Source organism: Rattus norvegicus, chromosome 16, assembly GCF_036323735.1.
Source record: "Rattus norvegicus strain BN/NHsdMcwi chromosome 16, GRCr8, whole genome shotgun sequence".
Taxonomy (NCBI): Eukaryota; Metazoa; Chordata; class Mammalia; order Rodentia; family Muridae; genus Rattus; species Rattus norvegicus.
The window spans coordinates 2,490,329-2,509,762 of record NC_086034.1 but is presented as its reverse complement, the minus strand read 5'-3'; the positions used below and the strand labels follow the sequence as shown (position 1 = coordinate 2,509,762).

At 45.1% G+C, this 19,434-nt stretch overlaps 1 protein-coding gene across 4 annotated transcripts in view; it reads right to left on the bottom strand.

The window, feature by feature from the left end:
- The window catches only part of Arhgef3 (Rho guanine nucleotide exchange factor 3), a 280,324-nt gene that overhangs the window by 78,872 nt on the left and 182,018 nt on the right, over positions 1 to 19,434 (bottom strand). The gene's annotated exons all lie outside the window — the stretch shown is intronic.

Sequence of the window (19,434 nt, the reverse complement as noted above, 5' to 3'; positions counted from 1 at the left end):
AGAAGAGGGCATCAGATCCCATTACAGATGGTTGTGAGCCACCATGTGGTTGCTGGGAATTGAACTCAGGACCTCTGGAAGAGCAGTCAGTGCTCTTAACCGCTGAGCCATCTCTCCAGTCCCAGAACTTTTTAAAAGTACACACAGATTTTTAACTTAGCTTCTTGATGATCCAAAATTCATGGAAACAACCTGGAAACTTAGGTTACATTGAATCTTTGCTCTCTTGAGATAGGAACTGAAAGGCTGAGGGGAGAAGGATTTTCTATAGTGTTTAAGATGCCACATAGCTCTAATCTGAAGTGTCTAGGATGATGAGAACATGTGGACTCAATTTTATTTTATTTTATTTTACTTTATTTTATTGAGACATTGTCTTATTTACGCTGCCTAGGCTGCTCTTGAGTTTCTAAGTTCAAACAACCTTCCTGCCTCAGACTTCTGAGTATCTGAGACTCTAGACAAATCACTATACCTTATCCCTAGACTCAACTTTTTCATCTCAGGAAGCCAAAGGGAGAGGAATAAACACTTCTCTGTTGGCTGCTTGGGATGGTGAATCTTCACTGACAGCTTGACTCGAATTAGAATCGTCTGGAAGATTGGTAAGAATGGTCTTCGGTTGCACTTGTGACCTCGTTTCCAAAGAGGACCCACCCTTTTAATGTTGCCTCTCAGGTCAGCATCCTCCTTTCTCTGTTTCCTACATGGCCACGATGTGAGCTGTGCGATTCCCCTGTCTTCTCAGCCAAGACTGACAGAGCCCTTTCCTCTTTTTCAAGCAGTCCTGTCAGGCATTTGGTCAGAGCCACACAAAATCCATGAACACTCTGTTCCACCCGAAGGCGGGGGGTGGGGTGGGGGTCATGATCTCCCTCTTAGATTCCCATAAGAGGTGCCTGAGAGCTTCTGGCATAGAGACCGCCAAAGCCATCCACCAGGGAGTGGGAGGGAGGGAGGAAGAGAGGTAAGAGAATTGAAATGGTAAGGCCAACATCATGTGGCTTCCTTTCTGAACTTTAATAACCCTGAGCTGCCTGCAGGCTCAGAAAACCCAAATGCTGTAGTAGGTACAGGGATTTCTCTGGTGCCAGGAAAATGCAGTAAGACACGACTTTTACAAGGTAGGTTATGAATTAATGCCCTGCAGAGACCAAACAGGCTTTTAACATCTCCAAAGTTGGCAGCCAGATGCCCAAACGCTGGCTTAGTGCCTTCCAACAATGCACAACAGAGAGGACTGGGTACTTGAGGATGGACTAATCTTCCAGGAGAAAGAATAGCAGAAGAGCCAAGTTTTATGATTGGGAGGAAGAGGGCAATTCGATCTGTAGTTTTGCTGCCACCACAGGCCCCACTGTAATGGACACGGGAGGTTTTCCACATGTGCGGCACATTTTCTACAATGTTTTAAAGGGGATCGTGTTTGTTAGGCCACTTCAGTTACTGAAAGAACTATTCCTCCCCTCACTGGGGAGAGACTCATCCTGTGGGGTTATCCAAAAGATCAGAAACTACAGCTTCTCATTTGGATTCTGCTGTAAGGGAGCAGCTTGGGGTGTCTTGTTATGTTTTATCCCCAGAAGTTTCAAAGGAAGTGCCTGTCATCAAGATTCAAAAATAAATATGAAAAAAAAGATGCTGGCAGACCAAAAAAAAAAGAGGGATCAGCATTCTGCATCAGTTTCCTGATCATAAAACTTTATAAAAACAACCCACCCATTAGGGGAAAAAAAAGTGCACAACAATAGTTCATATTCTTTCCTAAATGCTTGCCTCATGCCAGCCCGAAAGGAGGTGCCATCACGCTTCCTGAATCATGAGGTCCAAACACCACATCCCTTTCCTCCCTCTCTCATCTCCACCCAGTTGGCATCATTCCCGAACCTCGCCTCCTCTCCACGAGGAGCTCAGTGGAGTGGAGCCAACTTTCTCCTTCTACCTGACCTGAGGACGCTTGCCCGCCCGCCGAGCATCCATACCAGCCAGCAGCAGGAATAACTGAGGTTTCCTGTCCTAGCCCCATCCATCCATCTTAAAGGAATATGTAACAGGGAAGGTTAAATTACAAAGTCACCAAGTAAGTGAAGTCTGCTCCAGAATCATCTACAGGAGGATTACGAAGGGGCCTGCTTGGTGACGGGTGCGTTGTGAAGTCGAAAGTGTTTTCCTTCTACCTTGGCTCCATAGCAACATTAGCTCCCACCCAAACCCCACCCTCACTCTCTTTGTGGTCCTGAGAATAAAACCCAGAACTAGGCGAGTGCCCTAACACAGAGTGACTTGCCAAGGCTTATATCAAAACTTTCTTTGTGGAATTTTCAACACACTTCCCGTCAGTTCCTAGCACAAGCGAAAGAAACATACAAGCCCACAGAGGAGAAGCCTGGCCTCAAACGCTGAGTGTATAACTTGATGATGTCTATAGGATTTTTGGACAGTTTAATCCAGGATGCCAAACTTCAGTCTGGTCATCTGTAAATGCGCACGCGTGTGCACGCTCATGTATGTGTGCATGCATGTGTGTGCACAAACCACTAGTGTATATAAAGGAACTAACATGAGTCAGTTCTTTCCTTCTACCATGTGTGTGCTGGGGATAAACTCAAATTCATCAGGCTTGGAGGCAGGGGCCTTTACCTACTGAGCCATCTTGCTGGTCCAAGTTTCAAGGTTTTAATTAAATAGGAAAAAAAAACATGAATGATTTGATGAGGTGATACAAATATACTTATATCCTAGACACAGTCAGAATGATCAAAAATTCACCCCACGCCATTTTCTCAATGAATTAGAGGGGGAAGGATAAGCTTAGGCATTTGCCCATCCTTCTTTCTTTGTAGGGATTAATTCTTCAACTCCATACTCTCAAATACCTACTTGAACATCGGACCATGGAGACGGCGGCATAGTAAACGGGACTGACACAAACCGGAATTCAAAGCGGCTGTGCCAGCCTGTGATCATTATCATCTGACTAGACTTAAGAATTACCAGAGAGGAGCTGGAGAGATGGCTCAGTGGTTAAGAGCACTGACTGCTCTTCCAAAGGTCCTGAGTTCAAATCCCAGCAACCACATGGTGGCTCACAACCATCTGTAATAGGATCTGATGCCCTCTTCTGGTGTGTCTGAAGACAGCTACAGTGTACTTATAAATAAATAAATCTTGAAAAAAAAAAGATAAGGTACTTGAAAATTAAAAAAAAAAAAAAAAAAAAAAAGAATTACCAGAGAGGATTAGCTGAGGGGAGACATCCTATGAAGAAAGTGGGTAGCGTCATCAGTCATCCGGCGGGCAGGGGCCCAGACAGAATCAGAGGAAAGAGAGGAGAAAGCTGGAGGGGTATGGGACCTCCCCAGTGCTCCTGCTCCCACCATGGGGAACCACCACACCCTCCCCACCAAAATGGACTGAACCCTCTGAAACCAGGAGCTGAAATAAAACCTCCCTGTGTGTTGCTCTCTTAGGTATTTTGGTTATAGTGTGTGTGGGGGGTGGGGTGGGGGGGAGCTTACAGCTTACAGTCCTTCGTGCAGAGAAGTCAAGGCAGGAATGTAAGCAAAGGCTGCGGGAAAACACTGCTGGCTTGTTCTGAATGACTAGCTCAGCCTGCTTTCTTACACAGCCTACCTGGGGATAGTAACTGCCCACAGTGGACTGGGATCGCCCACAGCTCATTAATCAAGAAAATGCCCTACAGAATTGCCCTCAAGCCAATCTGGTGGGAGGAGGCAGTTTCTCAATTGAAGTTGGCTCCTCCTGACGACTCTAGCTTGGGTCGAGTTGACACAAAACCAACCAGCACACAGATTTCGAGGCCTGTCGTGGCACAGGGCTCCGTAAACAAGAGGTTCAAACGGAGAGAAGATCCACAGGGAGAAAAATGGAAATGCTGATGAAACATGGAGACAGACACTGAGTGGGATAAAGCTGTCCTAAAATAGACCACTGTCACTTAAAAATAAGTGCTTGGCTGCACAGTGCCAGCATTATCTGTGCAACAGCATTGACTCTTTCCCTGTCTTCTTCCTTCAGGCCTGATTCAGCTGTGACAACTGAATCCCTCAGTGAAGCTGTTCCTTCAGTGGACCTATTGCTTCACACATGTTTCTCCAGTCATAACTTTCTTTCTGCCTTTAAGGGCATGGAGGACCCTGGTTAGTTCTCTTCTGGGTAGAACACATAGTGTCCGGGCTATGAGGCCAGGTACCACAGGCTTCCTGTGTAACCCAGAGCTACACTTCCAGCACAAAGCTCTGACACCAGTGTTATATACTTATGCTTATGTGTGTGTCGCTGTGTATACAAATGTATACACGTACATGAACATGCGGAGGCCAGAGGACACCCTCAGGTGTCATTCTTCCTCAGCACCTTGTTTTCTGACAGGAGCTTTCACCTGCTTGGAGCCTGCCTATTAGGTTAGACTGGATGGCTGGAAGGCTTGGGGATCCTCCAGTCTCTGCTTCTCATAGGCCTTGGATTTGAAGCACACGCTACTGTACCCAGCTTTTAAACACAGGTTCTGGGAATTGAATTCAGGCCGGCATACCCGTGCAGCAAAAATTTTACAAACAGAGCTTTACCTTCCAATCATGTGGCAGCAACTTCTAATAGTCTCTATAAACAAATTAAACTAGGATTTCTCAATAAATCCTAAAGATCATTATCTTTTGCAGGGCAACCCGATGCTACAACTAGAGACACCAAGGTCAAAGAGTGACCTGTGCAAAATGATTGAAATGGCATCCGACAAGAGTCGGGAGCCCAAGGCTCAAATATTGGTTCTACATTTCTATGCTGACTTCGGTTGATCCTGGTTCTCTGTTCACTGGTTCTCTGGCTGGTCAATCTCAGGACTGAGAGACATACGGGACCTCATCAATTGGGCAGAAAGGCCAGGGTCAGCCTGCACCATAGCTCATACTGAGCACACGGGTGTCTTCTACAACCCATCTAGAAAATGTACTCATCCATCAAGTCAGTTACTCAGCTGTGGGAGCCTCAGTTTCCCCAGCTTCGATTAGAATATAATTACCCTGACTTCACAAAGAGTGAAGGTGAAGATTAGAGGTACTGGGTTAAGGAGAGGACACACAGGACTAATTCCATGAACAGCAGTGGGCTTATTAGACTAGCATAGGGCAGAAAGAGAAACCCAGTGGAGAAAAATCGATCCGTCAGAGCTGGGAACCAAAAACTGCCAGACACTGAAACTGTAACACTTAAATACTGCTAAGAGCATGTCTGACCCAACCCCCTACTCCACAATTTCGTGCTGAATTCTTGTTTATAAAATGGAGGAATGTATCCGGCTGAGTTAACTGTGTATAGAAGAAAAGTCACCATTGTGATTTACAGAGTTCACATAGTATATTGCAGGCAGTAATGGTATGTGCCTTTTGTTCTAGACCAGACCTAGGATAAACAAAACCTACCCTGTACTATTGAGAATTAAACTGTCCTATGTAGTTGGTCTCAAACTTGCAATCCTTCTGCCTCAGCCTCCTTGGTGCTGAGATTACAGGTACCCACACCACACCTAATGCTCACCCTATTTTATAGACAAGAGTAGAGAGGCTGGAAAAGTTTAACTTAACTCAAAGCCAAAGAGCAACTAAGTAGCCATTCCAGAACTCTGTCTCCAATGCTGAAGGTCTTATCCTTGTAGCCAGAAGGCAGGTGCGTCTACTGCTGCTACTAGCTTTATAGAAAGGACCACAAAGTCCCCCATTGACCCCCCCAGACGCTGGCGGCTACAGACAAATCATTTTAATTTCCTGGGCCCTGTCGTGATCAAACAGAATGTACTGGATTAGAGTTTTTCAATCCAAGTCTTGTGGACCATTAATCACATTTTATATCCAGGAGCTAAGAACCAAAGGAGGAATGAGGATCACGAGGAGGGGGGGTGGGTGGGAGCTGAGCACATTCATTAGCAAGCAGGCACAGTGGGATCTCAGTTCATTCCATTCAAAGTTCTGAGACTCTGTTGCCTTTTATATGACAGGGAGAGGAGAGAGAGCAAGAGAGCTGGTTAGGGGAGTCATGAAGTGGCTTGAGAGGTTTGTTGCGAAGTTGTATGCAAAACAGTCAATGTGGATATACTTACCCTGGAGCTTATTTGGGATGCTCTGGGGTAGCAGAATGGGAGGGGGGCATAACGGGGAGTGGGGAAAGCAAACTCTTTCCTCTTGGAATGATCAGTATTACACACAATAGCACTCAGCAGTTGCTGCGAGAACTGAATTGAAAGGAAAACAGACCTAAGTATAATGGGCAGATGCTGGGCTGCTCCTGAAGCCTTATGGGTATGTCAAGAATGCTAGCAATGTCTTTTGTACTCAGCCACCTACTCTGCCACGAGGCATTTTCTGCCTGAGACCCATTCTGTGTGTGAACAGCGCATCCCTCTTCCAGTGGGATAACCACAGGTAAGCTCCCCTCTCCACCGTGTCCCACACACTTGGCGTCTGAACAAAGGTGAGCTGTGGAAGCTAAAGAATTCTTGTTTTCATCAGTGTCTTTGCCCAGGGTCACGGCAAATATTGTTTCATGAATTTCCAGCTTAGTCCTCAGAGCTCAAAGGATAAAGTGTTTCCACAAGAAAGAAAACAAGAGAGAAGAAAAAACACACGCACGCACGCACGCACGCACGCATACACACACGTTTCTGTATCTTTGGACACATAAGTATTGTCTACAGAAAGTACTCAATGCATGCTGATAAAGTTGAATTCAAAGAAAAGCGTGGAGAGAGGGGTCCAATGAGAGACAGAGGAAGATAAAATCCCTGACCACTTAAGTCTTTACTTCTCAGGGAAAAGCAACACCCTCAGACTTGCCAGCCAGCCTCCTTCTGGAAACAGTGGCACAGTAACCGAGAGCAATTCTTTCCAAACTTCCATTTTGAAAGCAGGACCTAGAACTAATCCAGGACTTCTGACCCCAGCTGATGATTGCCAAGAAACCAGGCTGCTGAATGAGTGAGCCACATGGTCCAGACCACCAAAAAAACAAAAAAACAAAAACAAAAAAAACAACAACAACAAAAAAAACAAACAAACAAAAAAAAAACCACAGAAGAGATGCTCAATAATTATCTAATTATCTATTGAATGAAAGAGATAATTATTCTCAGAAGGAGATCTCAGAAGACACGGCCAAGGGGATGTCAACATAACCAGGACTTACTGGCTGATATTTTAAGAGTTCCTAGGTTAGGGACACAGCTTAGTTGTAGAACCTGTACGCAGCAGGTGAAAGGCTATTAGAGTCAGAAGGGGGAAAAACAAACAAAACAATGCTCATCTACCTTTGAACTCAGACCCAGAATAGCCCACTTATCAGGCTTTTACACTGTTCCAATCTCAGACTAAGCTTTTCTTCTAAGAAGTCTTTTCAGATCAACTGAGCCCAAGGACATGGCTCCCTTCTAACAAAGCTCATTGACACGACTGAATGAATCATATACTGCCAGGTGGCACCTCTCAAAGTCATCTGTCACCTTGGTTCTGTAAGGGGCCAGAGAGTGGTCTATGACAGAAGTACTTTCAGTTTTTTTTTTTTTTCTTTTCTTTTTTTCGGAGCTGGGGACTGAACCCAGGGCCTTGTGCTCTACCACTGAGCTAAATCCCCAACCCCATGTGCTTTCAGTTTTAAGTGAGAGGTTTACTGAGTGTATAGCAAGCAAAGGAGGACAATCAGACAGTGAGTATAAGGTATCGAGGAGCAGCAGACGGACAGCAGGGTGATGCTCATCCAATCTGGTGCTCAAAGTACCCAACTTTAGAAACAGACTGGGGACTCCAGCTAGAGTTTGCAGCTGAGTGTCCCATCAAGAGGGTCCTCTCCAAGGATGTGAGTCCAGCTTCTCATTCCAACGGCAGGCTTTTGATATTATGAGATAAGCAATAACCACCCCCCCCATTGGACGTGGTTTGCCATCTAGCTGTTGTCAAGGACACAACATCTTCATGCTCTTGGCTGCTTGACTTTTTCTTTTCTCCTGGTTACAATTAGGAGGGCCAGCAGAGCTCAGGAGAAGGAGGGTTTGTTTTGGTCACGGGGTAGGTAGTTTATCAGTGTAATGAGCGTTAGGATCCTGTAGCCAGGCAACCCTCCAGGTTGCTTCTCCACTTGAATCTTTAGAAGGTGTTCTCGGGTAACTAGCCCGTGAAAGGGACTTCTGCATCAAGGACTGATTACAGTCAGTTCACTTGTAGACCAATACCATTCCTTAATCCTCCATTTAACAGACAGTAACCATCATGCCATTAGCGTACAGCAGGGGAATAGCAGTCATGCTGGAACCTAAGACTCCCTGAGGGTCTACTAGAAGGAAGGGCCGCCCTTCCAAACACCCCATGCTAAAATGAGGAAGTCATTCCAGAGATACTCACCATTTTGAAAGAAACGGGGCCTAAAGAAAAATGTTCAATCTGCCTGTGAGAAAATGCCGATCCCAACGCAGAATCCATTCTGTAAGACAACACCCAGCTAACCCAGAAAATCCATGGTGAGAGAGGACGGGAAGATTTTCAGGATAGCGACAAAAAGAAATGGCCAGGCTGTGGTGGAACCCAACCCCTTGAGTTCATTCCTTCATACTGTTTAAGATGTCCTACATCAACCGTGGGAACAGTGTGTCAAGTTCTATGAAGGAGGACATTCCTCTTATTCGTATGATAAGAAAGAATGGCTTGTGTGAAAATGTAAAAGGTTCTGGTGAGGTTGAGGCCCAATGAAGGAAGTGGCATGCCACAAGGGTTTACTCTGAAATTCCCCAAAGCCAAGTGTGGGATTATGGCAGCTGGTTGGTGGACGAGTAGGCTGCTAATTACATTATTCTTGCTGCTATTCTACTGTGAGCAGATCACAGGATTCATATTTAATGCACTAAATTACCTAACTTAGAAAATGACAACTTCTGGCCAGTCCTGGTGAGGGTATTGTGAAGCCGGTACACTTACAATCGTGAAAAACAGACAGGAACTGCTATGACATCAAGAGGCACCAATCATAAGTACACAAATACCTTGGCCATTAGTTACAGTTGTGAATTTACCACAAAAACTAGTCCAAAGGGTGAAGAGATTATCAGCACACTATGATCTAAATAGAGATAAATTCAAAATTACAGACTGGCCGTAAGTACAGGAGACACACTATGCTTCAAGACCTGTGTGTTAAACATTTCTATCCATTATCCTCCTCTACACAGTACTTTGAGGGACTGCTCCCAAGGCAGGGACGAAGATAGCAAGTCTCCAAGATTACACAGGTAGGAAGAGGCAGGACAGGAAATCCGGGTTGGGGTGGCTTCAGAGTCCTGTGACCACAGATCTGAAATCTCACTGGAAGGTGATAGGGGATATTTACTTAAATGACAGGACATCCACTGGGCGAACACTGGGTGACCATTAACAAGGGCCCTTATGAAGCCAAGTGATAGGGGGAAATGCAAAGTTTTAATATAAACCCAAAATGAAGAATGTGCACAAGGATACACATGAATATATATGAGAAGTCTTTGCAGAGGAGAAACAGAGATTGCAGCCCTGTGAAAAGAAATGTCTCCCAACTATAGCTGTGCAGGTGTATTGTTTTATAATTAAAAATGCAAAGGGAGCTAGGTATGGCGGCCCATGCTGGTAAGCAAGAGGTCGAATTCAAGGCCAGGCTGGACTCCACAATAAGACACTGAAACAACAACAAAAAATGCTAAAAACAAAAACAAAACCAGGAAGGACAGTAACTGAACCGAAGTGCACCCAACTGCTGGGGAGAAGCAATTTTTGTAGCCATGTCTTCCTGAACCCTGTAAAGCATTTCTCCAATTCGTAACCTTCCTCACTCTCCTCTTCTATCCCTCCTTTTCCTTCCCTCTCTTTTTCCCTCACCAGAGGGAAAAAAGAGCAGAGCTTTAAGCATCTGCAATGGCTGGCTTCAGGACTGAGACTGAGTACTGTGAAGTTTCCTCCTGGGTCATTTGCGGCTGGCATTGCTGGGGTCCAGTCCAGCACATCCCATTTCCATCCCAGCTGCTGTGCATCCCACAACTCTACTCCCCGGCCTCTGCCTCTCTGCACTTTCCCTGGAGAGGCGCACCTGAGGAACCCAAGTGCTCTGGAGACCGGCAGTGATCCCGATTGGAAAGCAGATATAAGCCTCACATCTTCTTGCTGGAAATGAATTCCAGAGATATCCCTTGTAAAGGAAGAAAAGGGAGGAGGGGGGGAGGAGGAGGAGGAGGAGGGGGAGGAGGAAGAAGAGAAAGAGGAGGAGGGAGTCAGAGGGAGGAGGAGAAAAAGAAGGAGAAAGACGAAAAGGAGGAGAAAGAGGAGGAGGAGAGAGAAGGAGGAAGAAGAGAAAGAGGAGGGAGTCAGAGGGAGGAGGAGAAAAAGAAGGAGAAAGATGAAAAGGAGGAGAAAGAGGAGGAGGAGAAAAGGAGGAGAAGGAGGAAGAGGAGGAGGAAGAGGAGGAGGAGGAGAAAATGAGGAGAAGGAGGAGGAGGAGGAAGAGGAGGGGGAGAAAAGGAGAAGGAGGAGGAGGAAGAGGAGGAGGAGAAAAGGAGGAAGAGGAGGAGGAGGAGAAAAGGAGGAGGAGGATGAGAAGGAGGAAGAGGAGGGGGAGAAAAGAAGGAGAAGGAGGAGGAGGAAGAGAAAGAGGAGGAGGAGAAAAGGAGGAAGAGGAGGAGGAGGAGAAAAGGAGGAGGAGGATGAGAAGGAGGAAGAGGAGGGGGAGAATGAGGAGGAGGAGGAGAAAAGGAGGAGAAGGAGGATGAGAAGGAGGAAGAGGAGGGGGAGAAGGAGGTGGAGGAGGAAGAGGAGGAGGAGGAGGAGGAGGAGGAGGAGGAGGAGGAGGAGACTAGCTAGATCTGAACCAAACAACAACAACAACAATACTAACAAAACAGGAAGAGTGCAAGCTGAACCAAAGTGCACCCAACTGCTGAGGGGAGCAGGCGTTTTGGTGGTGGTGCCTTCATGAACCCTGTAAACCATTTCTCTAATTCCCTGCCTTCCTCCCCATCACCCCTTCTCCTCCCCCCTCCTCCTCCCTCTCATGCTTCTGTGTCTTTGGAATGTGCTGAAACCAAATGAAGAAATAAGTTTTGCCAGAACCAAAGCTAACATAATCAACTTTGTTTTGGTTTGGCTTATTTTGTTTTGTTTGAGCAGGATTTCACTACGTAGCCCTGACTGACCTGGAACTCACACATCCCCCTGCCTCTGCCTCTCAATGGTGGTTGGGATTAAAGGCATGTGCCATTATACTTGGCTAATAATCAACTTTTTATAACAAAGCTCCTGCAGCCACCCTTGGGTCATTGTCCCCTGAGAAGGCGATTTGTTTTTTAAAGACAGGGTCTCTCTCAGTCCCTGTGTAGAAGAGGATATGTAGCTCAGGAAATACAGAATTGAGGATTGAACCTGTTACCTTCTGCGTGCTAGGCTGGCATTCTACCAACTGAGCTACATCTCCAGCCCTCCATTTCTGGTTCTATGAAGTGTTTGCTATAACCTGTCACAAATACAGTATCCTAACCTTGAGGAGAGGAAGGGAGAGTATTTGGGAGAAAGCACTTCAGATTCCCTTTTTAGCAGCTAAACAAAAATAAAGATTGTGGGGAAATATCAAAAACGAAAATGGCAAGATCCAGAAGCCTGGCTAGAAGGTGGTGAGTGAGTGCTGGGGGGGGGGGGCTCCCCCCCTTAGATTCCTCAGGGAGTGGGAGATCACTGCAAAAAGGGACTGGTTTTAACAGCTTAGGGACATCAAAGGAGAAAAACAAAATGAAAGTTTGCAGAACAGAGAGAGCTTTAAATGATTCAAGTTCAAACAGACAATTTCAGGCACTGGGAAGAGGGAGTTACAAGCCTGCAAATGGCTGCAGAGTAGAGAATGCTTAACCATTACAGCGACAGCAATGAAGGCAGAGGCGAGACATGCTCAGTGGTTAGGAGCACCTGCTGTTCTTGCAGAAGACCCAGGTTCCATCCCCAGTACTCACACAGCTCTGGGGAATCCTCTGACCTCCAAAGGCCTTAGGTACACTCACATGTGTGAGTTTTATACATACATGTAGACAAAACACTCATGTTCATAGGATAAATCAAAGACAAAGAATGAATATGGTATTCTTGTCATTACTTTGAAGGGGGACAGGGTATTGTTATTTCTATGAGAAGTAACAGGCAGGACTAGCAAGAGAGTAAGGAATGGTCACATCACTAGCCTCACATTACTAGCAGACAGTGCATCTGAACCATGTTCTAGGGACAGCATTGAGCTGAGCACTTAAGTAAACCATTCTTTATTCTCATATTTTCCCCTTCTTTTTTTTTGGATTTATTTGTGGGTACACATATGAACACGCATGCATGCATGCACATACATATGTCAGAGAATAATTTGTGTGAATGGGTTTTCTCCTTGTACCACCTAGGTCCCAGGGATTGAGCTTAGGTCCTTGGGGGTGGGGGTCTGGGAGTACCTCTAGCTTATGAACCATCTCCTCAGCCAAGCTGAACACTTGAAACACATTTCTTCATTCCCTATGATAACCACTTTCCTACCTAATGGCTCCTTTACAATCACTCTACGATTGCTGTGAAGTTAAGAGATTTCTTAACAGCCTGGCCTTTGAACGAGTGGTACCCAGGTATATGATGGCTGCCCTTGAAGACTATGGACAAGGATCATTTCAGAGCTGATGGCCCCTGGGATTCATACCTCCTTGACTTTTTACCTAGGGAGATGTCCAAATGACTGTCCATGTAGTTCCCTGGAGAGAGGAAAGGGTCAGAAAACCCCAGTAGGCTTTCTTTCTTAAGAGCTAATATACATGAAGATTCTCAAGGAAAACAGTATCATCACTATTTGAAGATATATCTTTAAGTGGTGTGGTGTGGTGTGTGTGTGTGTGTGTGTGTGTGTGTGTGTGTGTGTGTGTGTGTGTATTTGAATACAGGAGCATGGGTGCCACAAAGCACAAGTAGGTGGAGGTCAGAAGATAATTCCAGGCATTGGTCCTTCCACCTTTTATCAAGACACGATAGAGATTCTGGGGAGTATCTTCTCTCCATATCCACCTCCCCAGAGGTGTTCTGGGATTACAGGTGCATGCCACAGGTGTACTGGGATTACAGGTGCATGCCACAGGTGTGCTAGGATAACAGGTGCATGCAACAGGTGTGCTGGGATCACCCCACAGGTGTGCTACCATGTCTGCCTTTATGTGGGTTCTGGAGATTCTAAACTCAGTCCTTACACTAGGACTGCAAGTTATTTCCTATCCTTCCAAATGTTAGCCTGTGAAAAAGAGTGAGGAACATGGCCATGGCTGCCTCTTTGTATGGCTGCCATGGAACTGCAGGAGAGGAGGACGGGTACCTGGAAGAAACAGATACAATATGCATCTATGCTATCAATATTTGTGTTAACTCCTGGCACAGCTAAGAGAGTAGCCTGGCATTTAGTTTACCAGACCCCCTGTACTGCATGCCACACCTCTCACCAACTACAGAAACATCATGAAAAGTCGCATGTGTAAAGGGAGGCATAACATGCCACATACAAAGGCACCAGCTTCGTATCTACACCTTCGAGACCATTTCCCAACCGGCTGTTGGTGTCCAAAAAGAAAAGACCAGACCTCTTCATGTCTCTTCCTGCCTCACTGTGGTATGAGATTTTGATCATAGGACAGTACCTTTCCTAACCAATTCCATAGGAATCTCTGAAACTCCTCATCAGGAGCAGGCGATAGCATCCTGTTGCTGGTCAGTTCTGTTCTGTAATGCTGGGGAGGAGGGAGTTGACGGTAGCTGACCGAAGTCCTGGGTGATCACTGGACAGCCCTGCCTCTGTGAACCTTGCCTTCAACAGGCTTATTCTGCCATACAAAAAGCCTTCAGGGCAATTACCAGGCAAAGGACCCCTACCCAGTGCTCTAGACTGAGTGCTGCTCCGTCCAGATTAAAACATTGGCAAAGAGCAACACCAGTTCTACTTGGCCATTTTAAGGGACAGCAGAGCATTTACAAGTTAAAGACAGACTGGATGGCCCAGGTTTAAATACCAGCTTTGTCACTTTTTGGCTTGTGTTTTGACAGAATGTTTTTCTCATCTGTATTTAGAGATTAAAGGAGTTGTCCCCCATGCAGGGCTATAGTCAGTACCAGGCACTAGTAAGCACACTGCCTGTGACATCTGAGTAGTGACTTAAAGATTAATAACACAATCTAATTTTCAGATCTTTCAGATACTCGGCAGGCAAAGTCCATGCAAAGTGTGACACTGTTACAGATGTAAGTTCCCTTTCTTCCTTTTCCCCACACATGGTGTATACTTACAACCACCATGAATGAGGCATTCCATTCTACAGAAGCAGATGCTAAGGTTTGGAGGACTAAGTGGCCTGTTTATGGTGGGAGTATTGAGATTCTAGTTCTAAACAGAACTCTGTATCCAACTATGATACAATCTTGCTCCAAGTTAACAACAAAGAAACAATAACATAGTAGCAAAAGGTGTCCATAGTGAGCCAAGTCCTAAAAGCTCCAGCATCCTGTGTGAGAACTGGTTCTGGTCCAGAAGTAATATGATGATCTACGGTGGCTTGTCTGGAGAGAGAGGGACAGAGTATACATGGGGACTGAACCTTGAAAAGTAAAGCACAGTGCTGAGCTCAACCATATATGTGAATGTAGAAGCCAGAGGTCCACATTGGTGTCTCCTGGACTGATCTACATTTTATTCTGAGGCACGGTTTCTTCAATGAGTCCTGGCCCACAATACCCAGCACACTGGGGTCAGAGCTGTAAGTTGCTAGGCTCGGCATTTTACAAGGATGCCTGGGATCCACTCAGTTCTTCATGCTTACACTACAAACACCCATGGAGCCATCTCCCCAGCCCCCAAATCTCATCATTTATTTACTTATTTATTCATTTGCTTGTTCATTTTTTTATCATGCTCCGAGGCAGGTTGAAGAGCTCCCTGAGTATGCTTTAATGAGGTATGACTGCCATGTTTGGAACCTGTGAGGTCATAGCTGTAACAGTAAGTGTGAAGTCTACAAGGAGAGTTGTATAGACTCTAGGCGAGTGTGCATCTGGTAGGCTTCATGGGCCCTTCTCACTCTGCCTGTGTTGGTCCCCTAGTTTCTTGCCTGTCCAGTCTTAACAGACACAGGGCCTGCACTGTGTTGTCCAGGTTGTTCCAAGCCCACAGCTGGAACGGGAGCTCTGCTCATGCTTCCAGCCCTATGCCTATAGTGAGGAGAAAAAAGGTAGACTCCCTTCAGGAGGCAGCATACTTCATAGAACTCAACAACCCATAGCTCAGAGCAGCCTCACTTCTCCGTGGAAATGCCATTCCAAGCTTTCTGTGCCTTTTTAGGTCTCCAGTTCTCACCGGCCTGCAGCTGAAATGCTCAGTTGGGCAGTGGGCTCTCTTGTCTCTGTAGCTGCGGGTCAGGCAGGAGCCCTGGCCTTCAGTCTCATTGGTGGACTGCATAAAGAGGGATCCGTCTCCCACCTCTGAGGAGGGTGCTCACTGAATGTTAGCACCACGGCCATTCCCACTGCCTAGGGCTAACAGATTTCCCCCTATCAAAGGCCCATGATTATATTTGGACTTGCAGTCCATGTAGCAATTGTTATAACTATTTAACTTTATTGACACATTACAAAAGCAGCCATAGGCATTATGTCAATATCAAAATGTGGTATGTTCCAATAAAACTTTATTTACAAAAGCAAAGTGTTGGACTTGACTAATTTGTAGGCCCCTGCGGCAGAGCACTGGAGAGGAAGATTGTGGTTTTTGCAGGCTGTTTATGCCCTGCTCACTAGAGGTGGTATTCTCCTCTTTCCCAACGGAAGCAATTAAGACTAATTGGCATTTTCAAAAGGGCCAAGGTCTTCTCCCCACTTCCATGGTAACCAGTCACCATATTCTCAGAAAAGGCAATGACTCATTTCTGGGTTTTGTTTGTTTGTATGTTTTGGTTTGGTTTTGGTTTTGGATGCTTGTTTTTAGTTTTTTTTTTTTCTGGACCTAAACTCTGGCAGTCTTTGGATGAGTGTGGCAGTCGGGGGTCTCCAGCACCCAGCAATTCAGGCCTGGGGACGAATTGTTGAGAAATGGAGACCCCTGACACTGGTTCTAATGTCATCTGGTATAATGATGAGTCTGAACAGGAGACCATGTCGGGAGATTGCACGGACAAGAGCCCTGAAGTCGAGAGTTCTGAGAAGGCAGGCTGAGTTCTGAACTCAACGAAAATTCTCTCTAAATCCCAACCCCTAACCCCAGCTGCACTGCAGATGAGACTCAAAGGAGCGCTACCTGTTAGTCACAGCCACAGCCTAGATGACCCTTTCAACCTTGCCCACAGCACCACCATTTCTGCTGTCTTTGTCCATCCCCCTACCCCCTGGTTATCCCTAGGCTTCTTGCATTTGCTATAGTTTTTTGTTCCCTAAAAAATTTAAAGCCATCATAGCAAAATGCTATAGGCAATGTAGTGAACCACACCATCCTTACTCAACAGAAATAATAACTCAACATTATGTTAAACTTGTTTCTAGTAGGGTTTTTAAAAGAACAAAGAAGTAAAGCATTTTCTATGCAGCTAATGATAGTCCCCTACCCCAATCCCAGTGGCCAGCACTACATTCTAAAAAGGTTAGGCACGCATCTTAGAAGCCCACTTCTATAATTTTACATTATAAAATACATACAACATAAAAAATCATTTAAAATGACAGCGCCTGGTTCTAAAAGACACAGTTTCCTGGAGATAAGTCAGCTCTACTGCATCACAGTTATCAACACTAATACCAGAATATTTCCAACATGCAAAATGAAACCCTAGAAAGTATATACCTAGAATCTTAGCACTTATAAAGCTGAGGCAGGAGGACTGCTTTGAGTGCTGTCAGGGCAGCCTGGACTACACAGGCTGACAACAAGTTTACTTTCTGTCATGATAGGCTTGCCCATGCTGGACAATTCATGTCAACCGCCATAGAATATCTAAGCTTGGTTTATGACACCTGATGCTTAACACAATGCTTTCAAGTTTCATTCATGCCCTGGGAGGTAACCAAAGACAACAGCAGTGGCCTATATAACTTTGGGGGTCTCTTGGACACCACAGACCAACAACTCAAATGGAGGTCTCCCATGCATGGCGCTAGGGATTTTGTTAGAAATTCTATATGGCTCTGTGGACTACATCATTGCCCCAGGTGGTGTAACTTAACTTTGTAAAAGTATACACATACATATGCATGCACACGCATGTGTACACAGGCACATGTACACATGTACATATACACTAATATAAAGGAAACATAGAATAATGATTCCCTGTGGCTTTGTCAAACATCCTGAGTGCTAATTATCCTTTTCCCTTTCCCTCATTCCCCCCCCTTCCCCCTAGCTAAAGCTCCCCCCAAGCTTCTTTCTCTCCATGGTTCCTTTTTACTTTCTTGTCTCCTGATGTTATTTCTAGGTTAAATACTCATATCTAAGAATGTGGAGCTAGGATCCACAAATATGAGAGAACATTTGATGTTTGTATTTCTGGGTCTGGATTGCCTTAGTGTAATATTTTCTGGGCCTATCTATTTACCTGCAAATTTTATGGACTTCATTTTTTAGAGCTAAATAGCATTCTATTTTGTATGTGTGTTGGGAATTGGTTCTAATGTGTTGTCTTAATTTGGCTCCCAAAATCACATGGGAATCTGCATGTCCAGATGCTGAGGGTCCTGTCCCCAATTGGTTTTTTATTGATCAATAAAGAGCCAATAGTCAAAGGCTGGGTAGAGAGAAAGAAGTGGGACTTTTAGGATTTCCAGGCAAGGGGAGAAGAAGAGAGATTCCGCATTGAGAAGGGGTAAGATTGACCATGCCATGATGGGGAACAGAGAGATCAGAATTAAGAGCTCGCTACCTGTAAGAACCTGGGAAAATGGCTCAGGAGTTACTGCCCTGATTAGGTCTAGGATAGCAGAGAAGAAATATAGATTTATAAGGTATTAATTAAGGAATACCAGAGGGGAGTATGTGCTAGCTGTGGGGAGGTTTGGAAGTGCCCAATCAATGAACTTTTCAAGGCATATCAAAATTAAGTTGATGTGTGTGTGTGTGTGTGTGTGTGTGTGTGTGTGTACACGTGCCCGTGTGCGTGTGAACGCTGGGAGCTCACTGCTACATATATGCATCACGTTTTTGTCACCAATATCCTATTGCTGAAGGCACCACATACTTCAGACATAGAACTTGAAGGAATTAAGCTGGAATTGACCTGGAAACCTCTTCCCTGAAGATTTTATCTCGTAGTATCTAAGTGTGCTATGCCAGCTGCTAAGGAGAAAAGCGCTCACTAGACCTACGGAGCTGTTAAGCACATGATCACAACAACCAACCCAGCAAGAGATCCTCAGCACTACAAAAGTGACACATATCTTGGGGGTAACCAACAGCCATCTCATTGAACCTAAGACCCCCTCTATAGGAAGGACTCCATGCCTGGTATTATAAATCTACCCAGCTAGGGAGGTCATAGCTCCTAGGAGCAAACTTACTATTGAGACTTTCCTAAACCTGTATAATTTTAACTGCCTTCTCAATGATAAATATCCTTCTATCCACAGACAAGTACAGTTCCCACCCCTTATCAAAGAAATTTCTTTTTGCAGCCAACATGGACCATTTACAAAAAGTCATAACTGGTTAAAACGCAGAGGAAACTGGAAAAACATCTACAACACAATTCTTCTACATATGGTTCATAAACATTGTGGGAGAAGAAACCAAAGATTGTGGAAGACAGAAAAGTCAGGGCACCTGCTGTGAGACAGTGCCTTATCCATGTGATAGGAAGCTATACCCGTGAAACCAAATATGGCCACCTAAACAAGACCAGTACAATGAGAAGATCAGTTGACAAGGTATCAGAGATTGGGAAATCTCACGATGCCCCAGCCCTAATTGAGGAGCTATAGGCAAAACTTCTAAGAGAGGAAAAAGTCTTCTCCGAGGAAAAGGCCCCTGACAGGTTATCTAACCCCAAGTGGTCAGCTCTAAACACACATGCATATGAGCAACTAAATGAATTCAGCAGGTAGCAAATACTATCATTATGTGTATATGTGTGCATGTACATCTGTATATGTGTGTGCACATCAATAATAATTAAAGAAGAAGAGATTGTGACTCTGAGAGGAAGTGGGATTCATGAGAGAAGTTGGAGGTAGGAACAGGAGGGGTGGGAATATCGCAAATAAAAACTAATGTACAAAATTTTCAGTAGACCTTTGTAAATTTAAGTTTTAAAAAGTCAAAAGAAGCTTCATTCCATCTTGTGGCAGAATAACATTCTATCATTTGATTATACTATGTTTCAGT